Source organism: Taudactylus pleione, unplaced genomic scaffold (genome assembly GCF_031769625.1).
Source record: "Taudactylus pleione unplaced genomic scaffold, aTauple2 ptg000317l, whole genome shotgun sequence".
NCBI lineage: Eukaryota > Metazoa > Chordata > Amphibia > Anura > Myobatrachidae > Taudactylus > Taudactylus pleione.
The window spans coordinates 5,674,665-5,686,861 of NW_028284718.1; the positions used below are offsets into that span (position 1 = coordinate 5,674,665).

The 12,197-nt window shown below is 31.9% G+C and overlaps 1 non-coding gene across 1 annotated transcript; it reads left to right on the top strand.

Annotated features, from left to right (window-relative positions):
* The first annotated feature begins 970 nt into the window (after positions 1-970).
* On the top strand, positions 971-1,042 carry TRNAP-UGG (transfer RNA proline (anticodon UGG)). The gene has a single exon. It is a non-coding gene; the product is annotated as a tRNA-Pro (tRNA).
* The last annotated feature ends 11,155 nt before the right edge of the window (positions 1,043-12,197 follow it).

The following is a 12,197-nucleotide window of genomic DNA, read 5'->3' on the forward strand; positions in this document are numbered from 1 at the left end:
AATCAATAGAAAAATGTTCAGGTAGGTGGCTTGTTGGTCTAGGGTTATGATTCTTGCTTAGGGTTTGAGAGGTCCCAGGTTCAAATCATGAACGAGCCCAAATTTTCAGATTGTTTGACATAGTTCCATTATCTTGTTGAAGTCAATTTCCTGAGTAAAATCTTCAACTGAATATTATTTTTTAAAAACTCACAAAATAGATTGGATTTACTTATTTGCACAATTGAATTTTGTTTTTTGTCAAACTGCTAAAATTATTTGTAATTACTTACCTGCACATAGCATGTGACATGTCTTGGGTTTTATCCATCAGAAAAACTCTGCTGGGCATCATAAAACTTTGCACAGCAATTTCCAAGCAAGTATACTTAGAAAAATATTGACTATTAGGAAATATTTTATTTATTCTAATATTTCCACCTTGTATACATTAGTGACGGCTTTAAAATAATACAAATTTCACATAAAAACAGTTAAGAAATCAAAAAACACATGCTTACTTGATGATTCTATGACTCTCACTTTGGGTGTGAGAGGTCCCGGGTTCAAATCCTGGATGAGCCCAACTTTGCAGATTCTTTGACATGGTTCCATTATCTTATTGAAGTCAATTTCCTGAGTGAATTTCAACTGAATGTTGTTTTTTCAAAACTCTCAAAATAGATTGGATTTACTTATTTGCACAATTGAATTTTGTATTTTGTCAAACTGCTAAAATTATTTGTAAATACTTATTTGCACATAGCATGTGACATGTCTTGGGTTTTATCCATCAGAAAAACTCTGCTGGGCATCATAAAACTTTGCACAGCAATTTCCAAGCAAGTATACTTAGAAAAATATTGACTATTAGGAAATATTTTATTTATGCTAATATTTCCTCCTTGTATACATTAGTGACGGCTTTAAAAGAATACCATTTTCACATAAAAACAGTAAAGAAATCAAATAAACCATACTTATATCAGTTGGCCCGTTAGTCTAGGGGTATGATTCTGGCTTTGGGTGCGAGAGGTCCCGGGTTCAAATCCCGGACGAGCCCTCTATTTCTTTTGTCACTGCACTTTCCAAATAAGCACACAAAGAAAACTATCAATAGAATCTTACGGAAACATTTTAGTTGTTCTAAAAATAAGAGCATACTTATTCAAATTTCAACTGTATTGTGGTATATTAGGAAAACTGCAGGTTCTCTACTGTCTAGATAGCATTGAATGTTTTAAAAGAATAGTCTCATTTTGAAACACAAAAAGTTCAAAAATGAAATTGCAAGGTTTTCTTTTGCCTTTCTTCTGTGTCTGGAAGCATGATTTGTACATTGCATATGACAAGTCTTTAGCTTCGTCCATGAGAGAAGTCCAAACTCTGTAGGCACTCACAAATCTTGTCCCTGCACTTTTCCTATATGCATAGAAAACTATCTACTGGACCATAAGGAAATATTTTATATATTCTACAAATTCATTTTTACATAAATGTATATGGTGTTTTTAAAAACAAAAAGCTATTTTCTTTAAATCAATTGAAAAATCAATAAAAAAATGTTCAGGTAGGTGGCTTGTTGGTCTAGGGTTATGATTCTTGCTTAGGGTGTGAGAGGTTCCTGGTTCAAATCAAGGATGAGCCCAAATTTTCAGATTCTTTGACATAGTTCCATTATCTTATTGAAGTCAATTTCCTGAGTAAAATCTTCAACTGAATATTATTTTTTAAAAACTCACAAAATAGATTGGATTTACTTATTTGCACAATTGAATTTTGTTTTTTGTCAAACTGCTAAAATTATTTGTAATTACTTACCTGCACATAGCATGTGACATGACTTGGGTTTTATCCATCAGAAAAACTCTGCTGGGCATCATAAAACTTTGCACAGCAATTTCCAAGCAAGTATACTTAGAAAAATATTGACTATTAGGAAATATTTTATTTATGATAATATTTCCTCCTTGTATACATTAGTGACTGCTTTAAAATAATACAATTTTCACATAAAAACAGTTAAGAAATCAAATAAAACATGCTTACTTGATGATTCTATGACTCTCACTTTGGGTGTGAGAGGTCCCGGGTTCAAATCCTGGATGAGCCCAACTTTGCAGATTCTTTGACATGGTTCCATTATCTTATTGAAGTCAATTTCCTGAGTGAATTTCAACTGAATGTTGTTTTTTCAAAACTCTCAAAATAGATTGGATTTACTTATTTGCACAATAGAATTTTGTATTTTGTCAAACTGCTAAAAATATTTGTAAATACTTATTTGCACATAGCATGTGACATGTCTTGGGTTTTATCCATCAGAAAAACTCTGCTGGGCATCATAAACCTTTGCACAGCAATTTCCAAGCAAGTATACTTAGAAAAATATTGACTATTAGGAAATATTTTATTTATGCTAATATTTCTTCCTTGTATACATTAGTGACTGCTTTAAAATAATACCATTTTCACATAAAAACAGTTAAGAAATCAAATAAACCACACTTATTTCAGTTGGCTCGTTGGTCTAGGGGTATGATTCTCGCTTTGGGTGCGAGAGATCCCGGGTTCAAATCCCGTATGAGACCTCAATTTCTTTTGTCACTGCACTTTCCAAATAAGCACACAAAGAAAACTATCAATAGAATCTTACGGAAACATTTTAGTTGTTCTAAAAATAAGAGCATACTTATTCAAATTTCAACTGTATTGTGGTATATTAGGAAAACTGCAGGTTCCCTACTGTCTAGATAGCTTTGAATGTTTTAAAGAATAGTCTCATTTTGAAACACAAAAAGTTCAAAAATGAAATTGCAAGGTTTTCTTTTGCCTTTCTTCTGTGTCTGGAAGCATGATTTGTACATTGCATATGACAAGTCTTTAGCTTCGTCCATGAGAGAAGTCCAAACTCTGTAGGCACTCACAAATCTTGTCCCTGCACTTTTCCTATATGCATACTTAGAAAACTATCTACTGGACCATAAGGAAATATTTTATTTATTCTACAAATTCATTTTTACATAAATGAATATGGTGTTTTTAAAAACAAATAGCTATTTTCTTTAAATCAATTGAAAAATCAATAGAAAAATGTTCAGGTAGGTGGCTTGTTGGTCTAGGGTTATGATTCTTGCTTAGGGTTTGAGAGGTCCCAGGTTCAAATCATGAACGAGCCCAAATTTTCAGATTCTTTGACATAGTTCCATTATCTTATTGAAGTCAATTTCCTGAGTAAAATCTTCAACTGAATATTAATTTTTAAAAACTCACAAAATAGATTGGATTTACTTATTTGCACAATTGAATTTTGTTTTTTGTCAAACTGCTAAAATTATTTGTAATTACTTACCTGCACATAGCATGTGACATGTCTTGGGTTTTATCCATCAGAAAAACTCTGCTGGGCATCATAAAACTTTGCACAGCAATTTCCAAGCAAGTATACTTAGAAAAATATTGACTATTAGGAAATATTTTATTTATTCTAATATTTCCACCTTGTAAACATTAGTGACGGCTTTAAAATAATACAATTTTCACATAAAAACAGTTAAGAAATCAAATAAAACATGCTTACTTGATGATTCTATGACTCTCACTTTGGGTGCGAGAGGTCCCGGGTTCAAATCCTGGACAAGCCCAACTTTTCAGATTCTTTGACATGGTTCCATTATCTTATTGAAGTCAATTTCCTGAGTGAATTTCAACTGAATGTTGTTTTTTCAAAACTCTCAAAATAGATTGGATTTACTTATTTGCACAATTGAATTTTGTTTTTTGTCAAACTGCTAAAATTATTTGTAAGTACTTATCTGCACATAGCATGTGACATGTCTTCGGTTTTATCCATCAGAAAAACTCTGCTGGGCATCATAAAACTTTGCACAGCAACTTCCAAGCAAGTATACTTAGAAAAATATTGACTATTAGGAAATATTTTATTTATGCTAATATTTCCTCCTTGTATACATTAGTGACTGCTTTAAAAGAATACCATTTTCACAAAAACACAGTTAAGAAATCAAATAAACCACACTTTTTTCAGTTGGCTCGTTGGTCTAGGGGTTTGATTCTCGCTTTGGGTGTGAGAGGTCCCAGGTTCAAATCCCGGACGAGGCCTCTATTTCTTTTTTACGGTGCATCTCATGGTTTATATATATCTGATTTTCTCAATTGGCTAAGTCAATAGCATCAACTGAGTTTTGTTTTTGCCATACTCCCAATAGAATTTGTACATACTTATGAATCTTGCCTTCATCATTTTTCAATTGCCTTTCTTCTATTTATGCATGATTTACACATAGCTTTTGACAAGTCTTGGGTTTTATCGATCAGACAAGTCCAAACTCTGTAGCCATTTTTAAATCTTGTCACTGCACTTTCCAAATAAGCACACAAAGAAAACTATCAATAGAATCTTACGGAAACATTTTAGTTGTTCTAAAAATAAGAGCATACTTATTCAAATTTCAACTGTATTGTGGTATATTAGGAAAACTGCAGGTTCCCTACTGTCTAGATAGCTTTGAATGTTTTAAAAGAATAGTCTCATTTTGAAACACAAAAAGTTCAAAATGAAATTGCAAGGTTTCTTTTGCCTTTCTTCTGTGTCTGGAAGCATGATTTGTACATTGCATATGACAAGTCTTTAGCTTCGTCCATGAGAGAAGTCCAAACTCTGTAGGCACTCACAAATCTTGTCCCTGCACTTTTCCTATATGCATACTTAGAAAACTATCTACTGGACCATAAGGAAATATTTTATTTATTCTACAAATTCATTTTTACATAAATGTATATGGTGTTTTTAAAAACAAAAAGCTATTTTCTTTAAATCAATTGAAAAATCAATAGAAAAATGTTCAGGTAGGTGGCTTGTTGGTCTAGGGTTATGATTCTTGCTTAGGGTGTGAGAGGTCCCAGGTTCAAATCATGGACGAGCCCAAATTTTCTGATTCTTTGACATAGTTCCATAATCTTATTGAAGTCAATTTCCTGAGTAAAATCTTCAACTGAATATTAATTTTTAAAAACTCACAAAATAGATTGGATTTACGTATCTGCACAATTGAATTTTGTTTTTTGTCAAACTGCTAAAATTATTTGTAATTACTTACCTGCACATAGCATGTGACATGTCTTGGGTTTTATCCATCAGAAAAACTCTGCTGGGCATCAATAAACTTTGCACAGCAATTTCCAAGCAAGTATACTTAGAAAAATATTGACTATTAGTAAATATTTTATTTATGATAATATTTCCTCCTTGTATACATTAGTGACTGCTTTAAAATAATACAATTTTCACATAAAAACAGTTAAGAAATCAAATAAAACATGCTTACTTGATGATTCTATGACTCTCACTTTGGGTGTGAGAGGTCCCGGGTTCAATTCCTGGATGAGCCCAACTTTTCAGATTCTTTGACTTGGTTCCATTATCTTATTGAAGTCAATTTCCTGAGAGAATTTCAACTGAATGTTGTTTTTTCAAAACTCTCAAAATAGATTGGATTTACTTATTTGCACAATTGAATTTTGTATTTTGTCAAACTGCTAAAATTATTTGTAAATACTTATTTGCACATAGCATGTGACATGTCTTGGGTTTTATCCATCAGAAAAACTCTGCTGGGCATCATAAAACTTTGCACAGCAATTTCCAAGCAAGTATACTTAGAAAAATATTGACTATTAGGAAATATTTTATTTATGCTAATATTTCCTCCTTGTATACATTAGTGACTGCTTTAAAAGAATACCATTTTCACAAAAAAACAGTTAAGAAATCAAATAAACCACTCTTACTTCAGTTGGCTCGTTGGTCTAGGGGTTTGATTCTCGCTTGGGGTTTGAGAGGTCCCAGTTTCAAATCCCGGATGAGGCCTCTATTTATTTTTTACGGTGCATCTCATGGTTTATATATATCTGATTTTCTCAATTGGCTAAGTCAATAGCATCAACTGAGTTTTGTTTTTGCCATACTCCCAATAGAATTTGTACATACGAATGAATCTTGCCTTCATCATTTTTCAATTGCCTTTCTTCTATTTATGCATGATTTACACATAGCTTTTGACAAGTCTTGGGTTTTATCGATCAGACAAGTCCAAACTCTGTAGCCATTTTTAAATCTTGTCACTGCACTTTCCAAATAAGCACACAAAGAAAACTATCAATAGAATCTTACGGAAACATTTTAGTTGTTCTAAAAATAAGAGCATACTTATTCAAATTTCAACTGTATTGTGGTATATTAGGAAAACTGCAGGTTCCCTACTGTCTAGATAGCTTTGAATGTTTTAAAGAATAGTCTCATTTTGAAACACAAAAAGTTCAAAAATGAAATTGCAAGGTTTTCTTTTGCCTTTCTTCTGTGTCTGGAAGCATGATTTGTACATTGCATATGACAAGTCTTTAGCTTCGTCCATGAGAGAAGTCCAAACTCTGTAGGCACTCACAAATCTTGTCCCTGCACTTTTCCTATATGCATACTTAGAAAACTATCTACTGGACCATAAGGAAATATTTTATTTATTCTACAAATTCATTTTAACATAAATGTATATTGTGTTTTTAAAAACAAAAAGCTATTTTCTTTAAATCAATTGAAAAATCAATAGAAAAATGTTCAGGTAGGTGGCTTGTTGGTCTAGGGTTATGATTCTTGCTTAGGGTTTGAGAGGTCCCAGGTTCAAATCATGAACGAGCCCAAATTTTCAGATTCTTTGACATAGTTCCATTATCTTATTGAAGTCAATTTCCTGAGTAAAATCTTCAACTGAATATTATTTTTTAAAAACTCACAAAATAGATTGGATTTACTTATTTGCACAATTGAATTTTGTTTTTTGTCAAACTGCTAAAATTATTTGTAATTACTTACCTGCACATAGCATGTGACATGTCTTGGGTTTTATCCATCAGAAAAACTCTGCTGGGCATCATAAAACTTTGCACAGCAATTTCCAAGCAAGTATACTTAGAAAAATATTGACTATTAGGAAATATTTTATTTATTCTAATATTTCCACCTTGTATACATTAGTGACGGCTTTAAAATAATACAATTTTCACATAAAAACAGTTAAGAAATCAAATAAAACATGCTTACTTGATGATTCTATGACTCTCACTTTGGGTGTGAGGGGTCCCGGGTTCAAATCCTGGATGAGCCCAACTTTGCAGATTCTTTGACATGGTTCAATTATCTTATTGAAGTCAATTTCCTGAGTGAATTTCAACTGAATGTTGTTTTTTCAAAACTCTCAAAATAGATTGGATTTACTTATTTGCACAATAGAATTTTGTATTTTGTCAAACTGCCAAAAATATTTGTAAATACTTATTTGCACATAGCATGTGACATGTCTTGGGTTTTATCCATCAGAAAAACTCTGCTGGGCATCAAAAAACTTTGCACAGCAATTTCCAAGCAAGTATACTTAGAAAAATATTGACTATTAGGAAATATTTTATTTATGCTAATATTTCCTCCCTGTATACATTAGTGACTGCTTTAAAATAATACCATTTTCACATAAAAACAGTTAAGAAATCAAATAAACCACATTTATTTCAGTTGGCTCGTTGGTCTAGGGGTATGATTCTCGCTTTGGGTGCGAGAGATCCCGGGTTCAAATCCCGTATGAGACCTCAATTTCTTTTGTCACTGCACTTTCCAAATAAGCACACAAAGAAAACTATCAATAGAATCTTACGGAAACATTTTAGTTGTTCTAAAAATAAGAGCATACTTATTCAAATTTCAACTGTATTGTGGTATATTAGGAAAACTGCAGGTTCCCTACTGTCTAGATAGCTTTGAATGTTTTAAAGAATAGTCTCATTTTGAAACACAAAAAGTTCAAAAATGAAATTGCAAGGTTTTCTTTTGCCTTTCTTCTGTGTCTGGAAGCATGATTTGTACATTGCATATGACAAGTCTTTAGCTTCGTCCATGAGAGAAGTCCAAACTCTGTAGGCACTCACAAATCTTGTCCCTGCACTTTTCCTATATGCATACTTAGAAAACTATCTACTGGACCATAAGGAAATATTTTATTTATTCTACAAATTCATTTTTACATAAATGTATATGGTGTTTTTAAAAACAAAAAGCTATTTTCTTTAAATCAATTGAAAAATCAATAGAAAAATGTTCAGGTAGGTGGCTTGTTGGTCTAGGGTTATGATTCTTGCTTAGGGTTTGAGAGGTCCCAGGTTCAAATCATGAACGAGTCCAAATTTTCAGATTCTTTGACATAGTTCCATTATCTTATTGAAGTCAATTTCCTGAGTAAAATCTTCAACTGAATATTATTTTTTAAAAACTCACAAAATAGATTGGATTTACTTATTTGCACAATTGAATTTTGTTTTTTGTCAAACTGCTAAAATTATTTGTATTTACTTACCTGCACATAGCATGTGACATGTCTTGGGTTTTATCCATCAGAAAAACTCTGCTGGGCATCATAAAACTTTGCACAGCAATTTCCAAGCAAGTATACTTTGAAAAATATTGACTATTAGGAAATATTTTATTTATTCTAATATTTCCACCTTGTATACATTAGTGACGGCTTTAAAATAATACAATTTTCACATAAAAACAGTTAAGAAATCAAATAAAACATGCTTACTTGATGATTCTATGACTCTCACTTTGGGTGTGAGAGGTCCCGGGTTCAAATCCTGGATGAGCCCAACTTTGCAGATTCTTTGACATGGTTCCATTATCTTATTGAAGTCAATTTCCTGAGTGAATTTCAACTGAATGTTGTTTTTTCAAAACTCTCAAAATAGATTGGATTTACTTATTTGCACAATAGAATTTTGTATTTTGTCAAACTGCTAAAAATATTTGTAAATACTTATTTGCACATAGCATGTGACATGTCTTGGGTTTTATCCATCAGAAAAACTCTGCTGGGCATCATAAACCTTTGCACAGCAATTTCCAAGCAAGTATACTTAGAAAAATATTGACTATTAGGAAATATTTTATTTATGCTAATATTTCCTCCTTGTATACATTAGTGACTGCTTTAAAATAATACCATTTTCACATAAAAACAGTTAAGAAATCAAATAAACCACACTTATTTCAGTTGGCTCGTTGGTCTAGGGGTATGATTCTCGCTTTGGGTGCGAGAGATCCCGGGTTCAAATCCCGTATGAGACCTCAATTTCTTTTGTCACTGCACTTTCCAAATAAGCACACAAAGAAAACTATCAATAGAATCTTACGGAAACATTTTAGTTGTTCTAAAAATAAGAGCATACTTATTCAAATTTCAACTGTATTGTGGTATATTAGGAAAACTGCAGGTTCCCTACTGTCTAGATAGCTTTGAATGTTTTAAAGAATAGTCTCATTTTGAAACACAAAAAGTTCAAAAATGAAATTGCAAGGTTTTCTTTTGCCTTTCTTCTGTGTCTGGAAGCATGATTTGTACATTGCATATGACAAGTCTTTAGCTTCGTCCATGAGAGAAGTCCAAACTCTGTAGGCACTCACAAATCTTGTCCCTGCACTTTTCCTATATGCATACTTAGAAAACTATCTACTGGACCATAAGGAAATATTTTATTTATTCTACAAATTCATTTTTACATAAATGTATATGGTGTTTTTAAAAACAAAAAGCTATTTTCTTTAAATCAATTGAAAAATCAATAGAAAAATGTTCAGGTAGGTGGCTTGTTGGTCTATGGTTATGATTCTTGCTTAGGGTTTGAGAGTTCCCAGGTTCAAATCATGAACGAGCCCAAATTTTCAGATTCTTTGACATAGTTCCATTATCTTATTGAAGTCAATTTCCTGAGTAAAATCTTCAACTGAATATTATTTATTAAAAACTCACAAAATAGATTGGATTTACTTATTTGCACAATTGAATTTTGTTTTTTGTCAAACTGCTAAAATTATTTGTAATTACTTACCTGCACATAGCATGTGACATGTCTTGGGTTTTATCCATCAGAAAAACTCTGCTGGGCATCATAAAACTTTGCACAGCAATTTCCAAGCAAGTATACTTAGAAAAATATTGACTATTAGTAAATATTTTATTTATTCTAATATTTCCACCTTGTATACATTAGTGACGGCTTTAAAATAATACAATTTTCACATAAAAACAGTTAAGAAATCAAATAAAACATGCTTACTTGATGATTCTATGACTCTCACTTTGGGTGTGAGAGGTCCCGGGTTCAAATCCTGGATGAGCCCAACTTTGCAGATTCTTTGACATGGTTCCATTATCTTATTGAAGTCAATTTCCTGAGTGAATTTCAACTGAATGTTGTTTTTTCAAAACTCTCAAAATAGATTGGATTTACTTATTTGCACAATAGAATTTTGTATTTTGTCAAACTGCTAAAAATATTTGTAAATACTTATTTGCACATAGCATGTGACATGTCTTGGGTTTTATCCATCAGAAAAACTCTGCTGGGCATCAAAAAACTTTGCACAGCAATTTCCAAGCAAGTATACTTAGAAAAATATTGACTATTAGGAAATATTTTATTTATGCTAATATTTCCTCCTTGTATACATTAGTGACTGCTTTAAAATAATACCATTTTCACATAAAAACAGTTAAGAAATCAAATAAACCACACTTATTTCAGTTGGCTCGTTGGTCTAGGGCTATGATTCTCGCTTTGGGTGCGAGAGATCCCGGGTTCAAATCCCGTATGAGACCTCAATTTATTTTGTCACTGCACTTTCCAAATAAGCACACAAAGAAAACTATCAATAGAATCTTACGGAAACATTTTAGTTCTTCTAAAAATAAGAGCATACTTATTCAAATTTCAACTGTATTGTGGTATATTAGGAAAACTGCAGGTTCCCTACTGTCTAGATAGCTTTGAATGTTTTAAAGAATAGTCTCATTTTGAAACACAAAAAGTTCAAAAATGAAATTGCAAGGTTTTCTTTTGCCTTTCTTCTGTGTCTGGAAGCATGATTTGTACATTGCATATGACAAGTCTTTAGCTTCGTCCATTAGAGAAGTCCAAACTCTGAAGGCACTCACAAATCTTGTCCCTGCACTTTTCCTATATGCATACTTAGAAAACTATCTACTGGACCATAAGGAAATATTTTATTTATTCTACAAATTCATTTTTACATAAATGTATATGGTGTTTTTAAAAACAAATAGCTATTTTCTTTAAATCAATTGAAAAATCAATAGAAAAATGTTCAGGTAGGTGGCTTGTTGGTCTAGGGTTATGATTCTTGCTTAGGGTGTAAGAGGTCCCAGGTTCAAATCATGAACGAGCCCAAATTTTCAGATTCTTTGACATAGTTCCATTATCTTATTGAAGTCAATTTCCTGAGTAAAATCTTCAACTGAATATTATTTTTTAAAAACTCACAAAATAGATTGGATTTACTTATTTGCACAATTGAATTTTGTTTTTTGTCAAACTGCTAAAATTATTTGTATTTACTTACCTGCACATAGCATGTGACATGTCTTGGGTTTTATCCATCAGAAAAACTCTGCTGGGCATCATAAAACTTTGCACAGCAATTTCCAAGCAAGTATACTTTGAAAAATATTGACTATTAGGAAATATTTTATTTATTCTAATATTTCCACCTTGTATACATTAGTGACGGCTTTAAAATAATACAATTTTCACATAAAAACAGTTAAGAAATCAAATAAAACATGCTTACTTGATGATTCTATGACTCTCACTTTGGGTGTGAGAGGTCCCGGGTTCAAATCCTGGATGAGCCCAACTTTGCAGATTCTTTGACATGGTTCCATTATCTTATTGAAGTCAATTTCCTGAGTGAATTTCAACTGAATGTTGTTTTTTCAAAACTCTCAAAATAGATTGGATTTACTTATTTGCACAATAGAATTTTGTATTTTGTCAAACTGCTAAAAATATTTGTAAATAGTTATTTGCACATAGCATGTGACATGTCTTGGGTTTTATCCATCAGAAAAACTCTGCTGGGCATCATAAACCTTTGCACAGCAATTTCCAAGCAAGTATACTTAGAAAAATATTGACTATTAGGAAATATTTTATTTATGCTAATATTTCCTCCTTGTATACATTAGTGACTGCTTTAAAATAATACCATTTTCACATAAAAACAGTTAAGAAATCAAATAAACCACACTTATTTCAGTTGGCTCGTTGGTCTAGGGGTATGATTCTCGCTTTGGGTG